This window comes from Podarcis melisellensis (genome assembly GCF_964234715.1).
Source record: "Podarcis melisellensis genome assembly, chromosome: 5".
NCBI lineage: Eukaryota > Metazoa > Chordata > Lepidosauria > Squamata > Lacertidae > Podarcis > Podarcis melisellensis.
Genome location: NC_138537.1, coordinates 27,033,865 through 27,041,580, shown reverse-complemented (window position 1 = coordinate 27,041,580; position 7,716 = coordinate 27,033,865). Strand labels below are relative to the sequence as shown.

The following is a 7,716-nucleotide window of genomic DNA, read 5'->3' as shown; positions in this document are numbered from 1 at the left end:
GGTTTCCTGTCTCTTACTTTTTGAAATAAGGCAATGCTACATAAAGTCAGATAAGGGTTTGGGGTTTTTTTAAGCGACAACTTGTAATTGGAGTACTTCCAATTGTTTTGAAATTTCAGAGGGATAAACATGTTTCAATGCCAGTAGTACATGTGAAAAAGGTCTAGGGGTCTTAGCAGACAACAATGTTAAATGCCAAGAAAAGGAAGGAAACTAATTGGAAGGAAAGAACTCTCATAGGATTTAAAAATGGGACAAGCCAGGTGTCCCACATCTTATATGTGTGCAGCTAGTCATTCCTGCCTAAGTGTAGAACTCAACATTTTGTTTCAGCCCAGTTCCCCAATCTGTTAAGGTCATCTTGAATCCCGATTCTGCCTTCTGTGGCATTAGCTATTTGATCGATATGCTGTTCCATTATAGCAAAATCAAACTTCAATTGCTGGAGGAAATTGCTCCTTTTTAAATGCTGCCATTTAGATAATAACAGTTCTTTTCGCTCCTCATCTCAACACATTACATAGCAACAAACCTGGGCTTGCCACTATGTGCACATTCAACAAGGAACCACAGCCCAAGATCAGCTGCCGACCAAGGCTATCTGTATAATATGTGTGTTTTTGAATACTCATTTTGTCAGTTATGTTCACGCCTTACATTTTTAGTTTTGCACCAAAGAATCTAATGTTTGACACCAAAGGACCAGATTTCATATTACATTAATAGTGTGTTGAAACATGCTTGAGACCAGCTTCCAAAACCAGAAACAGGAAAAATGCACATAAAATCACCAAGAGTTCCACATCTAAAAATAAAATATTATAATAAAATCAGCTGGAATTATGCCCTAAAGACTTGTTGAAAAAGCTAAAGCTTTGTGACTGCTGATTGATGTTTTCATGCTATGCTTCTTTCGATGCAGTTGCAATGTGGAACAGAGATGTTGCATCCAGCCTAAATCATTTACATTGAATCTGGACTTTCCAGACCGAGACAGGAAAGTTTCTCTGTAGCAATCTTCCATGCCACAAGTGCAGTGGGAAAAGTACCTTTCACTGTTGTAAAAAAGAAAGTCTAGATTCTCAGGAGTCCAAATTCATGTTCTCTGCGAAATCCCAAGAAAGAACGGAATTGTAGGGAAGGGGCTTGGAGGGAAGTTGGAGACCACATACAGACAGTGAGGCACTTTTCTTACTCTGCACATTTTTAGGTCTTGTGCTGCTTACTGCTGGAGTGCAGCTCCTGACAGATTCCCACAGAGGTAATTTAAACCTTGGGTTAAAAAAGGTTCCCCAACCTCAAACCCTCCAACTTTTCTCTGATGAAAATAGGGACATACCATTCCATAATGATAATTTTACCATTTATACCCCACACATCTTACTGGGTTGCCCCAGCTACTCTGGGCAGCTTCCAACATATACAAAAGCATAACAAAACATTAAACATTAAAAATCTTCCCTATACAGGATTGCATTCAGACAGCTCAGGGGTCGGATAACTCCATTCCCTCTAACACAGGCACGTCCAACAGGTAGACATTTCTCCAATGAAAACAGAGACATCCTAAGGAAATGTGGATCACTGCAGATGGTGACAGCAGTCACGAAATTAAACGACATCTGCTTCTTGGGAAAAAAGCAGTGACAAACCTAAACAGCATCTTAAAAAGCAGAGACATCACCTTGCCAACAAAGGTCCGTATAGTTAAAGCTGTGGTTTCCCCAGTAGTGATGTATGGAAGTGAGAGCTGGACCATAAAGAAGGCTGATCGCCAAAGAATTGATGCTTTTGAATTATGGTGCTGGAGGAGACTCTTGAGAATCCCATGGACTGCAAGAAGGTCAAACTTATCCATTCTGAAGGAAATCAGCCCTGAGTGCTCACTGGAAGGACAGATTGTGAAGCTGAGGCTCCTATACTTTGGCCACCTCATGAGAAAAGAAGACTCCCTGGAAAAGACCCTGATGTTGGGAAAGATGGAGGACACAAGAAAAAGGGGCCGACAGAGGACGAGCTACCAGCATGAGTTTGACCAAGCTGCAGGAGGTGGTGGAGGACAGGGGTGCCTGGCGTGCTCTGGTCCATGGGGTCACGAAGACTCGGACACGACTAAACAACAACAAAGGAAATGTGGGACATTGTGGGTTCAAATCAGAAAGTGGGATGGCTTCTCTAAATCAGGGACATCCCTGGAAAATAGAGACACTTGGAGGGTCTGCAAACCTAACATAAGCTTGTCATCTTTTAAAAACGTGTTATTGTGGTTACCCACGCTCAAAGGGTGTAGCAGAAAAAGAGAAGACAGCAGTGTAGGCCTGGGAACAGACTAAATAAATGTAGGAAATGTAGGAAACAACAGGTTATTTTTCTGGAGCTCATAATACAGTATTAAGTAGCTTAAGGACTGGTAGCACAGTAAATATTTACACTGACAATGTCTTATGGTGAGACAGATGCCTTATTCCTCTCACACACATGCTGCCACATTACTGCAGAATTCCAAGTGTAAAACATCATCTAAGAACTAAATTATCCATTAATTTTGGAGTGATATCCTGAGGCAGGGGCGGGGATGAAGGTTTTTAGCTCATCATGAAAAGTTCTTTTTTAACTGAGATTTCACAAATGAGTTAAAGCCTCTCAGTGACAGTTCAGTTCACTGATGACTAATGCATCTGTTCTGCCATTCGTCTGGGAAATTTATTTTGTCAAAAGCAGGGACTATTATAGCATATGTGCATTTAAAATGCTGGTTCTTTTGCATAAGTGAAATTATTCTCCTGTCTTTTGCTCCTAGGGATAACAAAAAATAGAGCATTTCTTTTTCTCAATGGGGAAAAAAAGCACCTATTGTGACAAATGTCCCTGCATTAAAAGCTTAATCGCAGGGTTCTGAGTACTTGTGTGAAAGTGATATTTTATGTATTGTCATGTAGAGTTACTAAGAATACGTGATTAGATGTTATAGTGATTTCCAGTTTTTTCTTTAAGGGAAAACATTGTATAAATGCTGCATTATCTCTTTTTCAAAAACTCTCCTCTCTACTCAGAAATGTGAGTCATGGCATCCTTAAAAACATTAAGGTAACATGTACATGGATTAATGCACTGGTACATTTTAGCCTTTACAGAAAATTCAAATGAATGTTCAAGACAAGCCCTGGTGAAGCACATTAAACATTGAAATCTCAAACTGTGTTTTGACACAGCAAATAATACTGTGGTTCAGGGATGAGGGACCCTATAGCCCTCCAGTTGTGGTTGAATTCAAACTCCTGTCAGTCCAAGCCGGCATGGCTGATAGTTATGGATGATGGTAGTTGTAGCGTCACAATGTCTGGAGAGTCACAGATCTCCAGCCCTGCTCTAGTTTCTTTGCTGAATCATGGCACTTCTTGTGTACCTTGTCATAATTATAGTCTCCACCTCAAGTTACGTCACTCATCGGTTACCTCATGTGACTTTACCATTTGTTTTGGATACTCTTGAAATGCTTGCTTCTATTGATTTCCTCCAAGGATTTGAGGCAGAATAAATATCAAACATACTGTAAAACAAAAAATATTGAGAAACATGCTATTGAAATCTTTCCATTAAACAGAATTGCTTACGCAGAGCTTCCAAGGAAGGCCACACAGACTAATATTTCAGAATCAGATCTGTTGTCAGGTTTGGGGGGCTCAGTTTGTTTCCTCACCCCCTGTTCCTTTGTGTCTTCCACTTGCCGCAGCCTGGTTCACTTTAAGATGTAGGCCTCTTCCTTCCTACCACTGCCAGGGTTATAAGCAACCTTGGCCAGCATTTGAGGAACTTCAGTAATAGTTGCTAGGTAGATAGAAGAAATTAGATTTATTGAGAATAAGTTTAATTATGAAAAAAATGTGTATTGGCAATAAGTAATATGAATTTGAAATATGGAATAGACGGGAAGTTGGGTCTTTAGTGTTAAGACCAATATATGTTTTATTGTTTGCCAAGAAAATTATGTGTCTATGGTTATTTTTGTAGTTTGTGTGTAATTTGGTATTTGTGGTTTTTTTTGTGTGTTTTTTTTCTTGTTGTATAAATAAATAATAATAAAGTATCCAAAAAACCCCCCAAACAAATTAAAGGCCAGGCGGAATAAAATAATAATAATAAGCAACCTTGGCCAGCCTGAAGGAAATAGCTCAGTGGTAGAATAATTGCTTGCATGCCAAAGGTCCCAAACCCACCCACCGACCCACCAGTGGGTTAACTAGCCCAGTGGTTGATGAACTTCCCACCTTTGTGGAACACTTTCTCTTATGTGCCAAAGAATCCCTGGAAGACCCCTGGAATTGCACAAATGGTATTGGGGCATGTTGTAATTTTATTGATGTGTTTTGTGTTTGCGTATTGATCTTACTAAAGGATTTTATTATTGAATTTTAGTATGTCAGCCACTTTGAGCCCTGGAATATAAAACCCATACACACTGGACTATAACACACACACATCTAGGGGGAGCGCCTATTTTACACAGGTCACTAACCAACCCTGCAGATGGAGCTGGGCAGATCTGTCATTGAGTTTCTCTGTTTTTCATTTATTTTCATTTCATTCAATCTTACATTCATCTCTCTTCATCTCCACATCAGTTTGTGAATTTATTTCTCTAAAGCCCTTGAAAATTGTATGCATTTTCATGAGTGTTTCAACTAATAAACAGATTTTTGCAAGCTAGTGTCCCTAATATAATGCATTTTGTACATTTTTTTCACCAGTATATGCATTTTTGTGCACATGTACCCCCAAATAAATGTTTTATTATACACATATTTTTGACTGGAGAACTATTGTTTTATTGTGTGCTTTTTTGTTTTTGTTTGGTGAAATCCATAAAAGAGCATGTTTCAAAGGATATCTGTTTTGATTAGTGCATTAGTTTGGAAAATATTAAAATCTGAACTAAAAATATTTCTGCACATCCACACTCGACACTTCCCTGTGGCTGCTCATCTTTGGATTAGTAGTGGTAGATTAGTACCTTTCAATGAAACTTATATTGTATTTATTATGATTACAGTGGTACCTCTAGTTATGAACTAAATTCGTTCTGGAGGTCCATTCTTAACCTGAAACTGTTCTTAACTAGAGGCGTGCTTTCGCTAATGGGGGCCTCTTGCTGCTGTTGCGCCGCCGGCACACAATTTCCATTCTCATCCTGGGGCAAAGTTCTCAACTTGAGGTAACTCTTCCAGGTTAGCGGGGTTTGTAACCTGAAGCGTTTGTAACCTAAGGCATTTGTAACTTGATTTGTAACTGTATTACATTTATATCTGCTTCCTTCCATGATGGAACTCAAAGTAGCACGCATAGGATTCTCAGCTGGTCTCTCATCTGAGAACCTATCAAGTGCAGGCCTGCTTAGCTGTAGCAAGGATTTTGCATTATGTGCCTTTAAGACTATTCATTGATAACCCCTCAATAAGCTTTCATAGATCCTGGGACACAGTTAGAAAGTCCCTCATGTATGTAGCTTGCCTGCAGTTGCTCTGCTGCAGCACATCTCCTTCTGATACACTTTCATGTGATGTTGACAAACAAATAAAGCAGATATAATTCTACTTGAACGTTAAAATTGACTAGAACAAACAAGCAATGGCCAATTGCGCATACCTTTCAAACTGGATGGAATTGGTCTGTAGCAGCTTTCCCCAACCTGCTGCCCTCCAGAAATCATTGGATACCCTTCAGACCCAGCCAGCAAAGCCAATGCTCATGAATGATAGGAGCTGTAGTCCAACAGCATATGGAATGTATCAGGTTCAGGATGGCTGACCTGGTTAGCAGGCTGCTGCCGATAGCAACCCGTGAGATGCTTTGTTCCAATATTGCCAATATGGTTTTAAAATGGCTTCAGGGCCAATTTCCTTAGCAGGTAAAGCCAGAAGGCTAGAAGCATCATGGAAAAGATGTCAAAATAATGATGTCACAAGTTATGCGCACAAAACACAGCTTAGATAATGCAATCCAATCAAGAGTCTAAACTTAATTATACCAGTGCCCATTTGTTTCTTCCATTTGCAAGAAGTTTGACAAAAGCAGGGATAGTAAAACATTTCCAGCAGTTGCACCGACAGTGGCCTACAGTGGCATATGGACAGGTTTGAAAATGCATATTTTGCACAGCTTTATAGATTTTTTTTTTTAACCAGTCAAATATTTCAAATACCCAGATTGTTCGAGCTTCCAGCTATCAAAACCAAAATGCTATATTTATATGAGGAGCTTCACGGAGTAGCACGTAATGATTTGCACAGATCAATTTGCGAGACTGAAATATTCTCTAAAAGTCAGATAGATGGGTTACAAAAATACTATTACCATTATCATCATCATTATTAACTTCATTAGATCCACATTGGACGGCCAAGCTGAAAACCCCCTCTCCTTCCCAGCTTCACTCACTTAGGGTACTGCTATCTCTTGGAAGGCTTTTGTATGGGGTAGAGAGGGTAAGACAGTGCTATCAGTAGTAAGTTGGGCAGCTAGCGACAAGTAGGACTGTGGGAAAATATTCTGCTTGTAGGTTTTCCATAAGAATCTGGCTGGTCATGTTAGATACGGGATGTTGGCATCGACGATCTAGCAGGATTGCCCTTGGGGATATTTTTTTTCAGTCTTGCAAGTTGTGAGTCACTTGAGCATCTTCTAAGATCTTAAGCCACAAATACCAATGCATAGCAACTAGTGTTTTGTTTTTTTTTGAAAGCCATCCCTCTTAATGTCTTATATTCTGCCAATTTAAACATTTCTGCTAGGAAATTTTCTACCCTGTGTTTCTGGAAGTCTGCCAGTTCCAAGGCGAGGCAAGAGAGCAGAAGTTTGTCCAGAAGTTTGTCACTCCATCTCCTACTGAGTTTAAATCCCAATCAAAGGCCTCGCTGTTTACTATTGCATTGGGTTGATAGTTGATATTGTCTGTGAGATCGGGATCCTTCCTCAGCAAATATGAGCTTTGATTCACTTTATTGAATGGCATTACAAATTACACAGTTGATAGCAAGGTGACTTTTTACATTTATTCTTTTAGTCTAGTTAAGATCATTTATCTTTTTATCCTATTATTTCTTTATTTCTAAGGCTGGAATCTTTATTCGGTTCAGGGAATAAATTAATAATCTCAGGCTTTAATTGATTGATTCATGGTCAGTTTTAGAGCTAAAATGTTAAAATGTGAGGCTGCAAGTTGAGGATACCCTTGTTTGTTTTGAGGCTGTTTTGGTTCTAGGGTGCTAATGTAACAGGGGATGAAAGAGTAATATGGTATACAGTGGTACCTCAGGTACCACTTAATTCATTCTGGAGGTCCGTACTTAACCTGAAACTGTTCTTAACCTGAAGCACCACTTTAGCTAATGGAGCACAATTTCTGTTCTCATCCTGAAGCAAAGTTTTTAACCTGAAGCACTATTTCTGGGTTAGCGGAGTCTGTAACCTGAAGCGTATGTAACCTAAAGCATATGTAACCTATGGTACCACTGTATTGGTGGTTTTTGTTTGTTTGTTTCCTTCTTAGCAAAATAAAATTAAAAATGTATTTTCATTTGTTGTTAGCCAATAAGTAAACAGGTGTTACCCCCACCCCAGTATGGGATAATTCTGTTATCCCAAGGGACACTGGTGCAATCCTGTCCCTGTGTCGCAGGTTTTTTGGAACACCGTGGACTCTTTCCATTGGCTTGTATA

General features: G+C 39.4%; 1 long non-coding RNA gene across 1 annotated transcript; it reads right to left on the bottom strand.

The window, feature by feature from the left end:
• On the bottom strand, positions 1-4,793 carry LOC309369478. The gene is made up of 2 exons (XR_014168166.1): positions 4,149-4,793; positions 1-3,793 (listed from the first exon to the last, which is right to left on the bottom strand). It is a non-coding gene; the product is annotated as an uncharacterized lncRNA (long non-coding RNA).
• Between the last annotated feature and the right edge of the window lie 2,923 nt (positions 4,794-7,716).